This window comes from Macaca nemestrina, chromosome 6 (genome assembly GCF_043159975.1).
Source record: "Macaca nemestrina isolate mMacNem1 chromosome 6, mMacNem.hap1, whole genome shotgun sequence".
Lineage (NCBI taxonomy): Eukaryota > Metazoa > Chordata > Mammalia > Primates > Cercopithecidae > Macaca > Macaca nemestrina.
Window position 1 is genome coordinate 53,048,952 of NC_092130.1, and position 22,140 is coordinate 53,071,091.

At 39.4% G+C, this 22,140-nt stretch overlaps 1 protein-coding gene and 1 non-coding gene across 7 annotated transcripts in view; both read right to left on the reverse strand.

Moving 5' to 3' along the window:
* LOC105472457 (multiple EGF like domains 10) overlaps positions 1-22,140 on the reverse strand; it is a 394,760-nt gene that overhangs the window by 102,377 nt on the left and 270,243 nt on the right. The gene's annotated exons all lie outside the window — the stretch shown is intronic.
* On the reverse strand, positions 12,979-13,085 carry LOC112423389 (U6 spliceosomal RNA). The gene has a single exon (XR_003013861.1). It is a non-coding gene; the product is annotated as a U6 spliceosomal RNA (small nuclear RNA).

Below are 22,140 nucleotides of genomic sequence, written 5' to 3' on the forward strand. Positions count from 1 at the left end.
ATAATGCAGCAGTGAATTCTACAGGATGAGTGTTCCATAGTTCACCCTAGAGGGATTCAACTACAGATAATGCCCAGGATCCAAGTTTCTGGAAACCTATTCTCCTCCCTGGATCAACAAGTAGGTTTCATTCATGGTGGCATGTTTCCTTTTATGTCCCTCAATTTCGTGCTAAGTACAATAAATTAACTTAGCTATTGTTTCTTAGCTTAAATCTCCATTACTTTGATGGCCATATCTTTAAACTTGTCATAACCACTTTTGTTCTTCCAACGTGGCCAGCTGGCCAGAGAGGCCCACCTTGAGCTAATGCTGCCTTCTGACACTTGAATCAAGAAGTCTGAGTTTCTCTGTCTTAACTCTTGGAGCTCTCTGATTTTCCTCTGGCCTTTTTTAGAATTAGTTATCAATTAAAAAAAAAATAGGTCTGGACCTTGGGATATTACTACAACTGAAGGAAAGAAGAATGTCAGTGCAGCATTGATTCTACCAGTGCATCAATCTCTCCCTCCTTTAGCATCTCTGTGTGTGGCCCAGATGGATGCACTAGGTTTACCACTGGATTATCTGTAAAAGCGCTGGCAGTCGCTATCCCACACTAAAAATATGCAAGTTCTGTCACCACCTGGTCATGTCAATGTTTTGTGGTTGGTCACTTAGATCAAACTGTGTTTTTTCCATTATTTTTAAATTACTTCGCCCTGAAAAGATTTGAACTATAGTACAATAAAAATTGCTTCTCAGTTCTTGGCTTTTATTTTAGCCATTTTCTATCCCTGCAAGGCGATTGCATAAATTATTAGGCTTGTAAAAATTCTACTTGTCCTGCAAAGACTGCAATTTCAGGAACTAATTTTCTAGAGATAAGGCAAGGATTTTTTCATTGTTTCCTTTTGACCCTATCTCCATAGGACTCTAAAGTCAGGCTTTCTCAAGCAAAAAAAAAAAAAAAAAAGGCAGCAGACATGATCTCCTTCTGTTTAGATTGAGGCTATCTTGAATTTGTAGTGGGTTTTTAAAAAATTAAATTCTTAGTTTCTATTTATAAAATCCTAAACACTGAGCAAGCATTGTCAATCAGTAAAGCAACAAAGGTTTCTTGTGTTATTTATTAGATTTTCTATCTTCCCTACTAGCAGGGACCAACGACCCAAACTGGAAAGCAGAAGTTTAGGTTCCGATAGATGTGTGGGAAAATTGGAATTTCTGCTGGCACGGTATGTGGACAAAAGGCCTTCCCCTGTATTTACTGGTAGGTTCCTCTGAACCACGTCGGACTCCATAGCAACAGAGTACAGGGTCCCTATGGAAACAGGAAAAAATCCACTGCCAGTAGCAGGGAGGGCATCATGGGTGGGTATATTTGGGCACATACCATCTGATTGTTGTCAGTCAGGCTCTCTTTGACTAGCTTAACAGGATTGTCTCACTTTTATCTCTACTCAAAAGGATCTGCTTAAATGAATCAAAAGACTAAGGTTTTTTTGTTTTGTCTTGTTTTTAATATTTGACAAGATCACAACTTTATCATTAAACAAGCCTGCGAGAATCAAACAAGTCCAAAACCAAAGGGTCTGTCTGCCTCGAACTTCAATAAGAGGTACTCCTCCTTTCCTGAAGCTCTCCTTTTGCTTCCCTAAATCCACCCAAGGAGCCTAGCTCCCCCTAAACAGACCTCTGCCAAAGGCTAACTCTTCCCACCCCAAAACAAGGCATCTTCCCTGCACTGCAGCTCCTCTCAGCCTGAAGAATCTGGGCCCTAAACTTTTCAACAGGAAAAGACCAAAATGATACAAAGCCAGGATAAATAATTAAACGTGTCCTCACATAATTATAAGGTAGGGAAAGAAACTATCTTCAGTTCAGCTCTTCCCAGAAGCCGTGCACAATTTGCTCAAGCCTGCCAATCCCTCTCCTACTCAGACCCCCCTGTGGCTGACACTGAGGTAAAACATAGCCATTGAAAATCCTTTCCCATCCCCAACACAAAACTGTTGACAATATGATCCCGACTTAAGCATGTCAAATATTCCAGCTCACAAAGGAAGCTAATTTTTTTCTGGGGACAATAGCAAGAACAGTAAATATAACTTCCCACTTAAATGACAGAGGTAGGTACAACAGGAGCCTTTGGCCAGGCGTATGATTCAGGAGCCTCAGTTGATATCTCCATGATTCCAGAATGCCACAGGGTACTCTGCAGTCAAATACAGGGATGGCAAATGAGGCGCACTCAGGCCACCCACTGCCACTCCAATCCCGTGGCAGAAATCACTAGTGAGTCACTCTGCTCTTTCTCTCTTAGCCCAGACACAGCCTCAGAATCCTTCTAAACACAATGTTCCAGGCAGCCACTTTCAAGAGATGGCACTCCCTTTCCCAGAAGAAAGCTTTTTGTTAATTCCAGTCTAAAATAACATAATATTCCAATATTTAAAAAGAAGAAATAAAGAAAAACGTATTAAATGGCAAACAGTTAATGTGACCGACTCACAAAGTGCCACCTGTGTGGCATATCTGTCTCCTGGAAGGAAAAGTGTCCTAGGTTAGTGAGCTGCAGGTGTTTTTAAGCCCTCGCCTCAAAATTTGGGCTTAAAACCCATTGTTTTCTGAAGCATGACATTTAAACAAGAGTAAAGTTCATCTACAGAACTATTTTTCATATAAACACCAACTACAGTTCCAGCTCCTTATTTGCCCACAGCCGGTTCAGTTTTACATAAAGTTGGCCAAGTTAAAAATCAGCTGTGAATATTCATTCACTGCTCTGGTAATCAATTGTCACACTCCTTTCTGTTAAGAACAGGAAATCATATACAGTTCAGTGTGTGGGAGTTAAGGCTTCTTATTTACGGTTCCGAAGTTCTCTTAACCAGTGCCAACAACAGGCAGGACACATCCATGGGAACTGATCTCTCACCATCAGAGCTGGTCTGCCAGGCAATAAAGTGGGTTACCCAGTCCCCAGACCTCTTCCTTCTGTCCTTCTTACAAGCCACACTTGCCTGGACGCCCCCATTAGAACTTGAACTTGGAGTTAGCATTTGACCTTCTCCATCTAACAAAAACAGAGCTAGCAGACTTAAGTCTACACCAAAGAAAACAATCATCAGAACAGTCCCTTCCTTTACAGCAGCATCCAGCAAGAGAAGACAAGACATGTGGGGCAAAGAGAATGGGAGCTGGACTGGAGAAGGGACCCCTGGCCATCTCCTTTGTCCATTCATGATTCTGCTGCAAGCGGCCCTGCTTACAATGATCCGCTTTCTCTGCCATCAGTGGAGATGAAGCCAAGAACATCCGATTGAGAATGTATGGCCAGCCTTCTCTCTGGATTAACCAATCCTTCCCACAGAGGGTAGCTGCCAACTTCCCACTCTGCTTCTCTCTTTTGCTGCTTTTCCAAGTCCCATGTCACCAAATCTATAAGCAGTCCCCAATGTGCTAAGAGGTCGGGTTTCAAAGATGTGTTTGGAAACCAGTTGTGTGAATTTTCTTGGAGTTATAATGTTGCAAATAATGGTTAGGACCCTAGGGCAACCTCAACCTCGATAGTTGTTCATTTATTCCAGCATGTTCCTGAATGAACTACAGTACTGTGGGGATCACAAGTCTCTCTCCTTTCCATAGGTCAAGTCATTCGCATATCAGTTTCGGCTGCCAAGAGCCTACCTCACTGCCAGAAATCTGAGATTGTTCCTCTATCCACAATGCTCATGGGAGAAGTAGGTAGTAGAAGAAGACAAGAAACTGCCCTGGCTCTAGATCATCCCCGCAAGTAGCAAACAGTTGAGGTCTTGGGAAAGGAGGCCTAATGGAACTGTGGGATGAGGAGAGAACGAGCATCCGTGATGTTGATGAGGGCAAGAGCTAAGAAGGGCCTGGGTCTCCTGCTGCTGCTGGGCACATCCATGGGAACTGATCTCTCTGGGGCATGTTTTAAAGTCTCTCTCTCAAATTGTCTTCTTTAGCACCCCCAAATCAGTCTGTTTTTCTTTCATTTGCCACTGTCCCCTATTGCTTCTATTCAGTGTTCTTATGGTTCTCTGCAGAACAAGGCAGTCTCACTGTATCTCCCTGGTCCTGGCCCTAAAGCCAAACACAAATGGTAAATAAACACTTTTTTTTTTGAGACAGAGTCTCACTCTGTCACCTAGGCTGGAATGCAATGGCACGATCTCGGCTCCGGCTCACTGCAACCTCCACCTCCTGGGTTCAAGCGATTCTCCTATGTCAGCCTCCCAAATAACTGAGATTACAGATGTGCGGCCCAGCTAATTTTTGTATTTTTAGTAAAGATGAGGTTTCGTCATGTTGGCCAGGCTGGTCTCGAACTCCTGACCTCAGGTGATCTGCCTGCCTTGGCCTCCCAAAATGCTAGGATTACAGGAGTGAGCCACCATGCCCGGCCATAAACATAAGTTTTTAAAGTGAACAGCATTATTAATAATTAGGAAATGCAAAATAAAGCTAGGTACGTTTTTTCACCCAAAAGGTTGAAAGCAATAATAATACCTAGGTCAGCAGAAATGTAAGGAAATGGGCACCTTCACACACTACTGGTGGGCATGTAAGTTGTTACAACCTGTCTGGACAGCAATTTGGCAATGTGCCTCAAACTGCATTACAATGTGGCTTATCCCTGTCTCCCAATATCCATTTTCCCCTTCCCACAGAAATAAATATATATTTACATATATTTTTACTGGGTCTTTGCCCACACAGACTAGAGATGCATTTGCAGCTTGGTGAGACCAAGTGACCAGTGGGATGTAAAAGGAACATGATCACTTCTAGGAATCCTCCTTGGGAAACAGTTGACATTGCCATTTGCCTCTTTCTCCCACCTATTCTGTCTGTTGATGATGTGTGGAGGTCAATAATGGTACATGGAAATGAAGACCATACCTTTGTAAATGTTAAAACAATATCCCACTGCACTTTGCAAGTCTCATGGCTCTGTTTGGAAGTGAAATCACGACCTCTAAGGCATCTTGTTCACTCTCTTCCACCTTGCCTTTGGGCTCATTCCACGAGTAGTTACAGGAGTGGCAGAATAAAGATGCCCTTGTAGCTTGGTGAGAGCATGTGACAAAGAGATGGTGGAGCAGAAAGGTAAAACCTGCTTGGGTCCCCTGCTGGCTTGCCTACTTCTCACCCCATAGCCAAATCTAATTCTAAATGATACAGGATGCATACCTCTCATTCCAGAAATTCCACTTAAAATAATTTATTGTACGAATCACTCACACATGCAAAGGGATAAATAAAATGATGCTCCCTGTAGCTGCAAAATTATGTGTGCCTAACATTAGTATATATTAATATGGTAAAATTCAATTATAACATTATTATTTAGATGTAATTTTATAGACTAGAAAATATGTCTACAATATAATACAAATGAACAATACAGCTTACAAAAAATATGCATGGCATAACCTACAAATTTGTATTGAATTCAAAGTAATGGAAATATATCTGAAAAGACACAAACCAAAAATGGCAGGACTATGAATGATTTATTTTCTCTTTTTGCTTATCTGTTTTCCAGTTTTTTACACAGATTTTAAAAAATAGCTTCACTATGAAAAATAATTTTAGGTAATTAAAAATATATACAACAAAAAACCCAATTTTACTCTTTTAGTTATTTTTTAAAGTACAATTAAATTATTGCTGACTATAATCACCATATTGTGCTATCAAACACTAGATCTTACTCATTCTATTTTTTCTACCCATTAACCATCCCCATTTTCCCCCTACCCCCCACCTCCACTATCCTTCCCAGCCTCTGATAATCGTCATTCTACTCTCTACCTCCATGAGTATAATTGAATTGTTTGTAACACAAAGAATAAGTGCTTGAGGTGATAGATACCCCATTCACCCTGATGTGATTATTACATATTGTATGCCTGTATCAAAATATCCCATACACTCCATAAATATATACACCTACTATGTATCCACAAAAACTACAACTTCAAATTTTTTTTTAAAAATCAATGAAAAAATATATATATACGCAACAAATTTATGTCTTTTCTGAAGTGGCCTAGGTCTTTTACTTCTGATAAACAGAGTAGCACAGTTGAGAAGAGAAGGGCCCAAGGGTCTTTCCCTTCCTTCTGCAGTCTATTTCATTCCTACTCTTTAGCACAGACTGAGCCCTGAAGAACATCAAGAGTGGTTTACTCATCCTTCAGTCTTCGGTGTGCCGATGCTTAGAAAGGAAGGAGAGAAGAAGGGCAAAAAATGGAGGAGAGACAAAAGGAGGAAGAGAACCAAAGGAGGAAGGAAAAAGGAATGGAGGGCAGGAAGAGGCAGGGAGAACAGAAGGAAGAAAGTGAAGTGGCGGAGCAAGATGGCCGAATAGGAACAGCTCCAGTCTCCAACTCCCAGCGCGAGCGACACAGAAGACCAGTGATTTCTGCATTTTCAACTGAGGTACTGGGTTCATCTCACTGGGGAGTGCCGGACGATCAGTGCTGGTCAGCTGCTGCAGCCCGACCAGCAAGAGCTGAAGCAGGGCAAGGCATTGCCTCACCTGAGAAGGGCAAGGGGGAAGGGAATCCCTTTTCCTAGCCAGGGGAACTGAGACACACAACACCTGGAAAATCGGGTAACTCCCACCCCAATACTGCGCTTTAAGCAAACAGGCACACCAGGAGATCATATCCCACACCTGGCCGGGAGGGTCCCACACCCACGGAGCCTCCCTCATTGCTAGCACAGCAGTCTGTGATCTACCGGCAAGGCAGTAGCGAGGCTGGGGGAGGGGCGACCGCCATTGCTGAGGCTTAAGTAGGTAAACAAAGCTGCTGGGAAGCTCAAACTGGGTGGAGCTCACAGCAGCTCAAGGAAACCTGCCTGTCTCTGTAGACTCCACCTCTGGGGAGAGGGCACAGTAAACAATAACAAACTCAGCCGAAAACTCTGCAGACGCAAACGACTCTGTCTGACAGCTTTGAAGAGAGCAGTGGATCTCCCAACACGGAGGTTGAGATCTGAGAAGGGACAGACTCCCTGCTCACATGGGTCCCTGACCCCTGAGTAGCCTAACTGGGAGACATCCCCAACTAGGGGCAGTCTGACACCCCACACCTCACAGGGTGGAGTACACCCCTGAGAGGAAGCTTCCAAAGCAAGAATCAGACAGGTACACTTGCTGTTCAGAAATATTCTATCTTCTGCAGCCTCTGCTGCTGATACCCAGGCAAACAGGGTCTGGAGTGGACCTCAAGCAATCTCCAACAGACCTACAGCTGAGGGTCCTGACTGTTAGAAGGAAAACTATCAAACAGGAAGGACACCTACACCAAAACCCCATCAGTACATCACCGTCATCAAAGACCAGAGGCAGATAAAACCACAAAGATGGGGAAAAAGCAGGGCAGAAGAGCTGGAAATTCAAAAAATAAGAGCGTATCTCCCCCGGCAAAGGAGCGCAGCTCATCGCCAGCAACGGATCAAAGCTGGACGGAGAATGACTTTGACGAGATGAGAGAAGAAGGCTTCAGTCCATCAAATTTCTCAGAGCTGAAGGAGGAATTACGTACCCAGCGCAAAGAAACTAAAAATCTTGAAAAAAAAGTGGAAGAATTGATAGCTAGAGTAATTAATGCAGAGAAGGTCATAAACGAAATGAAAGAGATGAAAACCATGACACGAGAAATACGTGACAAATGCACAAGCTTCACTAACCGACTCGATCAACTGGAAGAAAGAGTATCAGCGATTGAGGATCAAATGAATGAAATGAAGTGAGAAGAGAAACCAAAAGAAAAAAGAACAAAAACAAATGAACAAAGCCTGCAAGAAGTATGGGATTATGTAAAAAGACCAAATCTACGTCCGATTGGGGTGCCTGAAAGTGAGGGGGAAAATGGAACCAAGTTGGAAAACACTCTTCAGGATATCATCCAGGAGAACTTCCCCAACCTAGTAGGGCAGGCCAACATTCAAATCCAGGAAATACAGAGAATGCCACAAAGATACTCCTCGAGAAGAGCAACTCCAAGACACATAATTGCCAGATTCACCAAAGTTGAAATGAAGGAAAAAATCTTAAGGGCAGCCAGAGAGAAAGGTCGGGTTACCCACAAAGGGAAGCCCATCAGACTAACAGCAGATCTCTCGGCAGAAACTCTACAAGCCAGAAGAGAGTGGGGGCCAATATTCAACATTCTTAAAGAAAAGAATTTTAAACCCAGAATTTCATATCCAGCCAAACTAAGTTTCATAAGTGAAGGAGAAATAAAATCCTTTACGGATAAGCAAATGCTTAGAGATTTTGTCACCACTAGGCCTGCCTTACAAGAGACCCTGAAGGAAGCACTCAACATGGAAAGGAACAACCGGTACCAGCCATTGCAAAAACATGCCAAAATGTAAAGACCATCGAGGCTAGGAAGAAACTGCATCAACTAACGAGCAAAATAACCAGTTAATATCATAATGGCAGGATCAAGTTCACACATAACAATCTTAACCTTAAATGTAAATGGACTAAATGTTCCAATTAAAAGACACAGACTGGCAAACTGGATAAAGAGTCAAGACCCATCAGTCTGCTGTATTCAGGAGACCCATCTCACACGCAGAGACATACATAGGCTCAAAATAAAGGGATGGAGGAAGATTTACCAAGCAAATGGAGAACAAAAAAAAGCGGGGGTTGCAATACTAGTCTCTGATAAAACAGACTTTAAACTATCAAAGATCAAAAGAGACAAAGAAGGCCATTACATAATGGTAAAGGGATCAATTCAACAGGAAGAGCTAACTATCCTGAATATATATGCACCCAATACAGGAGCACCCAGATTCATAAAGCAAGTCCTTGGAGACTTACAAAGAGACTTAGACTCCCATACAATAATAATGGGAGACTTCAACACTCCACTGTCAACATTAGACAGATCAACGAGACAGAAAGTTAACAAGGATATCCAGGAATTGAACTCATCTCTGCAGCAAGCAGACCTAATTGACATCTATAGAACTCTCCACCCCAAATCAACAGAATATACATTCTTCTCAGCACCACATCGTACTTACTCCAAAATTGACCACGTAATTGGAAGTAAAGCACTCCTCAGCAAATGTACAAGAACAGAAATTATAACAAACTGTCTCTCAGACCACAGTGCAATCAAACTAGAACTCAGGACTAAGAAACTCAATCAAAACCGCTCAACTACATGGAAACTGAACAACCTGCTCCTGAATGACTACTGGGTACATCACGAAATGAAGGCAGAAATAAAGATGTTCTTTGAAAACAATGAGAACAAAGATACAACATACCAGAATCTCTGGGACACATTTAAAGCAGTGTGTAGAGGGAAATTTATAGCACTAAATGCCCACAAGAGAAAGCAGGAAAGATCTAAAATTGACACTCTAACATCACAATTAAAAGAACTAGAGAAGCAAGAGCAAACACATTCGAAAGCTAGCAGAAGGCAAGAAATAACTAAGATCAGAGCAGAACTGAAGGAGATAGAGACACAAAAAACCCTCCAAAAAATCAATGAATCCAGGAGTTGGTTTTTTGAAAAGAGCAACAAAATTGACAGACCACTAGCAAGACTACTAAAGAAGAAAAGAGAGAAGAATCAAATCGACACAATAAAAAATGATAAAGGAGATATCACCACCGACCCCACAGAAATACAAACTACCATCAGAGAATACTATAAACACCTCTACGCAAATAAACTGGAAAATCTAGAAGAAATGGATAATTTCCTGGACACTTACACTCTTCCAAGACTAAACCAGGAAGAAGTTGAATCCCTGAATAGACCAATAGCAGGCTCTGAAATTGAGGCAATAATTAATAGCCTACCAACCAAAAAAAGTCCAGGACCAGATGGATTCACAGCTGAATTCTACCAGAGGTATAATGAGGAGTTGGTACCATTCCTTTTGAAACTATTCCAATCAATAGAAAAAGAGGGAATCCTCCCTAACTCATTTTATGAGGCCAACATCATCCTGATACCAAAGCCTGGCAGAGACACAACAAAAAAAGAGAATTTTAGACCAATATCCCTGATGAACATCGATGCAAAAATCCTCAATAAAATACTGGCAAACCGGATTCAGCAACACATCAAACAGCTTATCCACCATGATCAAGTGGGCTTCATCCCTGGGATGCAAGGCTGGTTCAACATTCGCAAATCAATAAACATAATCCAGCATATAAATAGAACCAAAGACAAGAACCACATGATTATCTCAATAGATGCAGAAAAGGCTTTTGACAAAATTCAACAGCCCTTCATGCTAAAAACGCTCAATAAATTCGGTATTGATGGAACGTACCTCAAAATAATAAGAGCTATTTATGACAAACCCACAGCCAATATCATACTGAATGGGAAAAAACTGGAAAAATTCCCTTTGAAAACTGGCACAAGACAGGGATGCCCTCTCTCACCACTCCTATTCAACATAGTGTTGGAGGTTCTGGCTAGGGCAATTAGGCAAGAGAAAGAAATCAAGGGTATTCAGTTAGGAAAAGAAGAAGTCAAACTGTCCCTGTTTCCAGATGACATGATTGTATATTTAGAAAACCCCATTGTCTCAGCCCAAAATCTCCTTAAGCTGATAAGCAACTTCAGCAAAGTCTCAGGATACAAAATTAATGTGCAAAAATCACAAGCATTCTTATACACCAGTAACAGACAAACAGAGAGCCAAATCAGGAATGAACTTCCATTCACAATTGCTTCAAAGAGAATAAAATACCTAGGAATCCAACTTACAAGGGATGTAAAGGACCTCTTCAAGGAGAACTACAAACCACTGCTCAGTGAAATAAAAGAGGACACAAACAAATGGAAGAACATTCCATGCTCATGGATAGGAAGAATCAATATCGTGAAAATGGCCATACTGCCCAAGGTAATTTATAGATTCAATGCCATCCCCATCAAGTTACCAATGAGTTTCTTCACAGAATTGGAAAAAACTGCTTTAAAGTTCATATGGAACCAAAAAAGAGCCCGCATCTCCAAGACAATCCTAAGTCAAAAGAACAAAGCTGGAGGCATCACGCTACCTGACTTCAAACTATACTACAAGGCTACAGTAACCAAAACAGCATGGTACTGGTACCAAAACAGAGATATAGACCAATGGAACAGAACAGAGTCCTCAGAAATAATACCACACATCTACAGCCATCTGATCTTTGACAAACCTGAGAGAAACAAGAAATGGGGAAAGGATTCCCTATTTAATAAATGGTGCTGGGAAAATTGGCTAGCCATAAGTAGAAAGCTGAAACTGGATCCTTTCCTTACTCCTTATACGAAAATTAATTCAAGATGGATTAGAGACTTAAATGTTAGACCTAATACCATAAAAATCCTAGAGGAAAACCTAGGTAGTACCATTCAGGACATAGGCATGGGCAAAGACTTCATGTCTAAAACACCAAAAGCAACGGCAGCAAAAGCCAAAATTGACAAATGGGATCTCATTAAACTAAAGAGCTTCTGCACAGCAAAAGAAACTACCATCAGAGTGAACAGGCAACCTACAGAATGGGAGACAATTTTTGCAATCTACTCGTCTGACAAAGGGCTAATATCCAGAACCTACAAAGAACTCAAACAAATTTACAAGAAAAAAACAAACAACCCCATCAAAAAGTGGGCAAAGGATATGAACAGACATTTCTCAAAAGAAGACATTCATACAGCCAACAGACACATGAAAAAATGCTCATCATCACTGGCCATCAGAGAAATGCAAATCAAAACCACAATGAGATACCATCTCACACCAGTTAGAATGGCAATCATTCAAAAGTCAGGAAACAACAGGTGCTGGAGAGGATGTGGAGAAATAGGAACACTTTTACACTGTTGGTGGGATTGTAAACTAGTTCAACCATTATGGAAAACAGTATGGCGATTCCTCAAAGATCTAGAACTAGATGTACCATATGACCCAGCCATCCCATTACTGGGTATATACCCAAAGGATTATAAATTATGCTGCTATAAAGACACATGCACACGTATGTTTATTGCAGCACTATTCACAATAGCAAAGTCTTGGAATCAACCCAAATGTCCATCAGTGACAGACTGGATTAAGAAAATGTGGCACATATACACCATGGAATACTATGCAGCCATAAAAAAGGATGAGTTTGTGTCCTTTGTAGGGACATGGATGCAGCTGGAAACCATCATTCTTAGCAAACTATCACAAGAACAGAAAACCATACACCGCATGTTCTCACTCATAGGTGGGAACTGAACAATGAGATCACTTGGACTCGGGAAGGGGAACATCACACACCGGGGCCTATCATGGGGAGGGGGGAGGAGGGAGGGATTGCATTGGGAGTTATACCTGATGTAAATGACGAGTTGATGGGTGCAGCACACCAACATGGCACAAGTGTACATATGTAACAAACCTGCACGTTATGCACATGTACCCTACAACTTAAAGTATAATAATAATAAATAAATAAATAAATAAATAAAAAAGAAAGTGAAGCAAGACAGGCACAGCAATTGGGAGGGAACAGACGCTAACAGACAAGCTTGGGACACACAATATTCAAGACAATTTGAGTTATACATATTTTCATCTTAGGAACAAGATCAAACTTCTAAATTAGAGAACTACCTGGAGCCTTAGGCAGGCTGAAAGGTGGCGACAAAGAAATGGGAAGTGTCTAGAGATTGCTGATATTGCAGATGAAATTAACACCCTGGAGAAAGAGCTACACCAGTGTCGCCAGAGTAACTTCAGACTATATGTGAGATGAGTCCAACGGCAAAGTGGAAGAGAGCGAACAAGATGACCTTAGAGGTTGTGATTTCACTTCCAAACATAGTCATGAAATTTGGAAAATGCAATGGGATATCATTTTAACATTTACAAGAAATAAAGGACCACACATCTTATAAGATTTTCTTTTCTTTTTTTTTTTTTTTAAATATGGAACGCTTCACGAATTTGCGTGTCATCCTTGCGCAGGGGCCATGCTAATCTTCTCTGTATCGTTCCAATTTTAGTATATGTGCTGCCGAAGCGAGCACAAGATTTTCATATAAGAATTATATGAAAAGAATACATAATTCTGTCAATTATCATGGTAGTTAGGCCAAAAATATTTGCATATCTCAATGACCAAGATATGCACAAAAATTTAATCAACCGGAGTAGCTAACTGGATTGAGTTCTAATCTAATTTGAAACTAGTACTAGGAAATAATATGTGTTACACTGAAGTAATACAGGTACACCATCTGGAACAGGGGGTAGGTTCAGTATGCTCCACTGGGGTAGTAGTCAAGGACCACGTTCTCTGATATTTAAAAACTTCAGAAAAGATATTGTGTAGCCTTAAAAAAAAATAAAGATAAAAATAAAATAATAAAAGGAAGTCCTGTCCCATGCTACTACGATATGGCTGGACCTCAAGGGCATTATGGTTATGGTAAGTGAAATAAGCCAGTCACGAAAGGACAAATACTGTCTGATTCCACTTACATGAAGGATTTAAAGTAGTCAAAATCATAAAAACATAAAGTAGAAAGGTGGCTGCCACGGGCTGGAGGTGGGTAGGGGTAGTTAGGGTTTAATGAGTCTAGAGTTTCTGTTTTGCAAGACAAAAATGTTCTAGAGATATGTTGCACAAAAACGTGACTATATTTAATACTGCTGAAGGGTACACTTAAAAATAGTTAAAATGGTAAATGTAATGTCATGTGTTTTTACCATAATAAAAATAAATATCAAAAAATTAAATGAATTGAAGAGACTACCAAACTTATATTAAAAATTAAACCAAAAATCATGAGATAATGCTTAGAAAGTAATTATCTTTCAACCTGGTGAAGATTTTCAGTTAAGCACAGAATTGTGAGAGAGAATCAAAATCTATAGCGTGCATATTTTTAGTTTTAAGAAGACATTTATAATATTTAAGAGCATGTGGTCCGTAGAATAAAAGGTCAGCTTTCTAATTTTATTCTTTAAATGTGTAATGGAATAATTGATTTTAAAATGTTATTTTAAAGTTGAATCTTACTAATACAAATTTTTTTTTTTCTTTTGAGATGGAGTCTCACTCTTGTCACCTTTCAAAGCACTGGAATTACAGGCGTGAGCCACTGCGTCCAGACTGTATTTTAACGTTTTAAAGTACACAAGATTTCACCCTATTTGTAAGTTGGGCTATTTAGATTTACAAAAATTATTTAAGTATATGGGAAGGTTTGTCAGCCTGGACGCTGAATTATTTAAAATGAAAATCAAATCTATTAAATGTACGAATTCCATTTTAAAAACTTGAAGGTGTTTAAGTTTATAAAACATTAGTCAAAGGCATCTTAATGTGTTTGTTAAATTCGTTAGACTGATGAATGAAACATCTGTAAGCTGAATTTTGCTTAAGAAGCAACTATGTTTTTGGATTTATAACTATAGTAAATCAAATATTAATTATTAAAAACAAAGTAAACCTCTGAATAGGCTTTTTTATATTGCATATACATGTATGCACATACGCACCCACCCACACATACAGAAGAACACACACTTCACATTTAACAAATACTAAATAGCAGTTAGCATACTTGGGGGATCTGGTTTATTGTACGAAAAATTCATTGCTTTTGTAGTTTGAGATAAAAAAATCAAAAAAGTATTTTGATATAAAAATAATTCCACATTTAAATTTGATTGCATTTCCATTTTAAAATAGCTACATGTATTACAAAACTAGAATCAGAAAAAGAAGGCAGGCTTTTTCATTTCAGGGACACTCTTCTGCTGAGAGAAAAGCAAAAGACAATACATTTTATATGACTAGAAAGGAAGATTTGATCCTATTAATTATCTCTAATCACAGTAGTCATAAGCACATGGATATAAGTAAATGGATCATGATGCAGAGTTTAGCAAGTCAGTTTGATATTTGTGATAAAGAACTGCCATGAGAATTACTTTAAACTTCATGAAAATCATATGGTTTAATATCTACTCAACTTTAGAGCTACAGCAGAAGAATTCTTATCTTCTAATTGAAATCCAAACATCACAAATAATACTAAAATCAAGTCCAGAACCATCACTTTCAGTTAGTTAATACTGTACATGCAAGTCTTTTGCATTTTTCGAAACACTTTCATATATCTTATTAGATCCTAACAGCAACCCTACATGATTAATAGGCATTAGAACCCATCTTACAGATTAAGAAGTGAGGTTCACAGAAATCAAGGATGTTGTGGCCCAGGGACATTATACATGCAGGGTAGCTTTGGGATTTGAACCTAGGTTTAATTCATGTGTTTTCTCCATTCTGTGTTAACAATCTGAACTGAACTTTTTTTTTTTCTTGGAAGCCAAAAGGGAGAGATAATAAATATAACAGTTTTCCTTGGAAAACTATACACTGGCCATGTGCACTACACTTAGGATGTCCATATTTGCATTTACAGTCAAATGATGGGTATATGTTGAAAGCAGAGAATAGTATCCAGTGATTTCTCAACCATAAATGTTTAAACTAATCACACTTCTTGCTTCTCTATCTTCCTAACTATAGTTCCTATATATGCATTAGGATTAATGTATATAACAAAAAAGTGTTGGTTAACTCTAAGCTATTCCATGAAGAACCACAGAAATCTCTAGAATACATAAATGTTTATTATAAAAACTGATATGTGTTAATGAAAATATATAGGAATGTGTTTGGATCAATATTTATTTAGGTACAAGAATTGAGATTTAAATCAATAGCAATTTTATAAGAGGTTAGTTATGTGACATTAAAAAACATACTATATATGTATATACACAATACAAATACATCTATACAAGCACACACATATATATGTACACACACATATATTACAAGTATTTCATTCCTCTGGACATTTCTCCATTTCATTTCTCTGAGGATTTCTTTATTAATGCAGGTGGAGCATCCCTAACGCAAAAACCCAAAAGCCAAAGTGCTCCAAAATCTGAAAATATTTTGAGTACTGACATGAAGCCACAAGTGGAAAATTTCCCTCCTGAGCTCCTGTCATAGTCAAAACACAGTCAAAATCTTGTTCCATACACAAAATTATTTAAAATGTTGTATAAAAATATGTTTAAGCTATATGTATAAGATGTATATAAAATATAAATTAATTTCATGTTCAGACTTGAGTTCCATCCACAGAGTATCTCATTATGGATGTGAAAATATTCCTAAACCCAAAAAATCCAAAATCTGAAACACTTCTGCTCCCAAGCGTTTTGGATACTCAGCCTGTACTTAAAATTCGCCAAATTATTATGACCAAGAACCCAAAAGCAAATGCAACAAAAACAAAGATAAATAGATGGGACTTAATTAAACTAAAAAGCTTCTGCACAGCAAAAGAAATAATCATCAGAGTAAACAGACAACCCACAGAGTGGGAGAAAATCTTCACAATCTATACATCTGACAAAGAACTAATATCCAGAATCTACAAAGAACTCAAACAAATCAGCAAGAAAAAAAATCCCATCAAAAAGTGGGCTAAGGACATGAATAGAAAATTCTCAAAAGAAGATATACAAATGGCCAACAAACATATGAAAAAGTGTTCAACAGCACTAATGATCAGGGAAATGCAAACCAAAACCATAATATAACACCACCTTACTCCTGCAAAAATGGCCATAATCAAAAACTTCAAAAATAATAGATGTCGGTGTGGATGTGCTGAAAAGGGAGTGCTTCTACACTGTTGGTAGGAACATAAACTAGTACAACCACTAGGGAAAATGGTGTGGAGATTCCTTAAAAAACTAAAAGTAGATCTACCATTTGATTCAGTAATCTCACTCTTGGGTATCTACCAGAGGAAAAGAAGTCATTGTACGAAAAAGATACTCGCACATGCATGTTTATAGCAACACAATTCACAATTGCAAAAATATGGAACAAGCCCAAATGCCCATCAATCAACAAGTAAAGAAAATGTGACAGATAGATAAAGAATAGATAGATAGATAGATAGATAGATAGATAGATAGATAGATACATACATACATACATATATACATACATAAGTACATACATACATATATACCATGGAATGCTACTCACCCATAAAAAGGAATTAAATAATGACATTTGCAGCAACCTGGACGGAATTGGGGACCATTATTCTAAGTGAAGTAACTCAGGAATGGAAAACCAAACATTGTATATTCTTTCTTACAAGTAGGAGCTAAGCCATGAGGATGCAAAGGCATATGAATGATACAATAGGCTTTGGGGACTTAAGGGAAAGCGTGGGAGGTGGGTAAAGGATAAAAGACTGGACATTGGGTACAGTGTACATTACTTGGGTGATGGGTGCACCAAAATCTCAGAATTCACCACTAAATAACTTATTCATATAACCAAACACTAGGTGTTCCTTAAAAAACACTTGAAATAAAAGAAAAATCTCCAAATTAAAAATAATGAAACGCGTCTAAATTCTTAACACAGATTAGAGGCAAGAATATTAATCTTGAAGGATGAACAAATTTAGAGTTTAATTAAATTTATAAACAAAGTAAAACCACATCAAGGAATCACAGATTTCTTCCTGTCCTAGTAATATTTTAATTAAAAAATGTCCAATCCTTTCTTTTTTTCTAAACACATTCTAAGAAAAGGCTCCTAACCACACTGTTGCCCACACTGTCTACCGTGGTCTTTCCTGCCTGATGACATGCATTGGTCTTTCGGACAGACAGCCTTGTTACTCAAAGTCTGCTCTGTGGACCAGCAGCTTCCACACAGTCTGAGGGTTCAGTAGAAATGTGTACCTTTGGGCCCCACTCTGGACCCATGGAATCAGAATCTGTATTTTAACAGCCTCTCCAAAAGTTTTGTGTGCTCATTCCAATCAGAAGCAGAGCCAGTCTCTTCATCATGCTCTATACACAAGAAAACTAGGGTTTTTTTTCTCCAAGAATCTCCACAGCTGACAGAATGAAGAGCCATTCAGTGACCACCTGCTGCTTCTATTGCACATAAACATGAAATGAGAGCCTCATCCTGGGACAGTTTCCATGTGAATTTACATGAAGGACTAACTCCAGGATGCCACCCATGTATTCATGTGAAACTTAAAATCTTCAGGATCTTTCTGAGCTACTGTCCTTTTCCCTGGAACCTTGACAGTACAGAGAAGGCAGGAGCACCTGACTAGGCTGCCTTGCTATATTTCCCAAAAGTGAAGAAACTGCAGCAGTAACAACAATCTTGAATATCCACCAACGATGCCTGTAAGTTCAGCGATCAGTCCTCTGGTTGATGTAGACAGAATCACCGCATTTGTAAGATCTATTTACTTAATTTCTCCAAAGTTCTTTGTTTTCAAGAACCTTTTAAAAATCCAATTTCAGCCGGGCGCGGTGGCTCACGCCTGTAATCCCAGCACTTTGGGAGGCCGAGGCGGGCGGATCACAAGGTCAGGAGATCGAGACCACGATGAAACCCCGTCTCTACTAAAAATACAAAAAATTAGCCGGGCGCGGTTGTGGGCGCCTGTAGTCCCAGCTACTCGGGAGGCTGAGGCAGGAGAATGGCGTAAACCCGGGAGGCGGAGCTTGCAGTGAGCCGAGATCGCGCCACTGCACACCAGCCTGGGCGACAGAGCGAGACTCCGTCTCAAAAAAAAAAAAAAAAAAAAAAAAAAAAAAAAAAAAAAAAAAAAATCCAATTTCAAAAGAAAAAAGATTGTTATTGATTTTAGTCACCTTAAAAAGAGAGAGAGAGAATTGAACATAGAGAACAGAGAATATTCTTGACTTTTTTTTTCAAGGCAAAATTATTTAACACATTTTTTAAAAATCTTTGAAGTCATGTAATGAGATGCAGCTGAGAATTTCTTGACATGTGGCATGGACAGGAGTTGGATAGTCCTTGGTTCATAAGCTACTCTGCCAATTTCATTTCTTTTATTTAGGTAAAGTATCTTATTCTCTATTTATCAGAAATATCTGCATCATCCTCTACCACCCACCACCAATTGATCAGACTAAAAATGTTATTTAATTTGTCAAAGCCTCATTTTCCTCATCTTTAACAGGGGTATGATTATATCTGCCTCATAATGTTTTAGAAATTTTATAAGATAATGTATGTGCCTGGTACATAGTAAGCACACAATAAAGTTAACTATGACTTTGTTGTTGTCTGAAATCCATTAAAAAAGATACTTAAACTGCAAAACTCTTTGATGGTAGAAAGTATGTCTGGCTCATATATATTATATATATACACACACATAATATATATATTATACACATATATATACACATATACACATATATATACACACATACACATAATCTTTAGAGTCTAGCCCACCGGTTTTTACACTGTAGGTCAATCAATGCATGTTTTATTCAATTGAATTGAATCCACTGTGTTGAGTCTGATTTCTCCTGTGAAAGAGGAAATGACTACGATAAAGGAACAATGACTTCCTTTATATGGACAAGTAGAATAGAAACCTGCTTTCCTCCCAAAACAAGTTAAACTAAGCTGTATGGTCCTACCATCATCCTGGTGACATCTACAAGCTATCCTTATGGTTCTGAGACAGACACTATTCCATGGACTCCTTCACAAGGTGAGCCTGGCTCCTGGAGGCCACTCAGCTCCCCTTCCTCAACCACAGCTGACTCTGAACTGGCAGCCCACTCTCCAGCAAAGTCTCTGGAGCCTAGAGAAGATGACTTTTTTTTTTTTTTTTAAGAGACGGAGTCTCCCTATGTTGCCCATGCTGGTCTCAAATGCCTGGGCTCAACGGATCCTCCCACCTTAGCTTCCCAAAGTGCTAGGATTACAGGCATGAGCCACCATGCCCGGCCCTGAGAAGATGACTCTTTAGCATACATATCCCTGACAATTTTCTAATGAAGAGCTACTTCATTGTGAAGTATTCTGATCTCTGAAAGTGGGAGGGGTGGGTGAGGGGAAGATGAGAACCAAAAGGACATGGCACTAACACATGATAGTGAAGACAGCTGGCCAGGTCCCCACAGGAAACCTCAGAAAGCTGTGGAAAGAGGGTGGGGCAGCTGGCCGTTCCATGTCAAGCCTCCAGAGTGACCGTCTACAGTGGGATCTATCATGGAGGAGAGGGTGAGGCAGGATGAAACAGAGGTGAGGAGGGAGGGGAAGACAGGATTTGCTCTCCTGAAGGTGCTACTTGAGTACATAAAAGAAACTTGTTTCAAATACAGGTATTTGTATTAAATCATCCTGTTTGCCTTCTAGGTAAAGTACCAAGAATTAACTTAAAATTATGACTGATTCCTGTGTTTATTTTGGTAACTGGAAACAGTTAAAAAAGGTGACCGTGTTACCTGCCTGGCAGCAAAACTTGGTAGAAAAAGAGACTATGAAAACACAACCAAGAATATTGTATTCTTTGTTCCCTTATCCACAAGGTTGCCTCACTTGTGCCAGCTGTGAAGAGTACAGAAAAGTCACTGGGAGGCACCCCCAAGAACAAGAAAGCGTTAACAATTGTTAGGCGGGGTGAAGCAATGAAATCAAGACGTCAGAGTGGAGAGACACAAAATATTTTAGAGACCAGAGACCAACAGCTCCCAGGCCAGTGAGACTAGACTGTAAATTGATTAAATATATTAGCATATCTAAAGGAAAAAATGCTGCAGTCTCAGGGGTAGTTGGTCAACAAGAGGCCTAGAAAAAAGGAGAATTTTTGAGGCAAATGCTAGAGGTGTCCATTCCAGCAATTTGGGGAATGCTTTGCAAGCTGTCTAGCAGGAAAGAAAACTTACTTTTACCCATGTAATTTCGGGCGTGATAGTGCTAGTGGAATTGCCTAACTTTCTAAGAAGGACTGTACTACTGAGTTAAGAAACAGAGGTGTTGAATTATGCGGCTGATGCCAGGAAACACTGAAGCTGTCTCTCTAACTGAGCTTGCTTGGATCTACACTCACCCACCAGCTTGCCAGTAAAGTCTAGCATCCCACATGCCAGGTCTTCAAGGAGAGAAGGGATGGCCAGAAGACAGGCACAAGGACCTTTCCAAGTTCTGTATGACTTAGGAAAATAGCATCCTGGCTTCATATACAAATTCTATGACCTGGGTTAATAGAAATGTGTGCTGGGAGACAGAAGTACTCTCTCGGTATGTCGATGGTTGTGCTTGCTTGTAAGGTTGAACCCAGGAAAAGGCATCAAGATAATGTCACTGAAGGCCTCTGGGCAGTGGCCAGCCTGAGTGGCCAGGCCTTCCCAATACCCACCACTGTGTGCACTCCACGCTGCTTTCTTTTGAAAATTTCCTATCAGCCTGGGCCACTGAGATCTGCTCATGATTATTCTCTAAGATGTTTGATTATAAACACATAATTTTTCTTATTCAGCATCATTATTAATCAAAGACATGCAAATTAAGAAAAAATTAGTGAAAGGAAAATTGGCGCAGGGTATAAGCAAAAATACATTCTCGTTTACCGCTGGTGGGTATTTAAATTAGAAACATACCAAAAGTTTTAAAATATGTACACTTCTAATCCAGCAATACTACTGCTAGGAATTTATCTTTACTTAATGAAGGATATGAACAATTATTTAACCACAATGATGTCCTTTAGAGTAGTTTACTATAGGTAAAACTTGGAAATTGTGTGAATATTCAACAGCTGAGATTGATTGAACAAATATTTATGATACAATAATATACTGACATTTGCAATATGTTACAGAAGTATAATTACTGACCAGGAAAGATAATCACAATGTATTTTTATTTTCTTCTTTTTTTCTTAGTTACATATTCTAATTTTTCTTTCTATGAACATGTATTATTAAATATAGCCCTGACTCTGAATCCAAGCTAAGGAGCTGCCCCTGTCTGCATACAGAATAGAATCCAGGGGTTGGAAGGAAGGTGAGACATGTACTATCCCAAGCACTATCTCTGAGACAGCAAAGGAAACTCAAAGAGGTATAAATGGTTTATCTGAGGCCACCCAGCCAAGTGATGGTAGAACCAGTGATATCACTAGGCTCTCCAGATTCTTAAGCTGAGATCTATCCAGTCACTCCTGGTGCCTC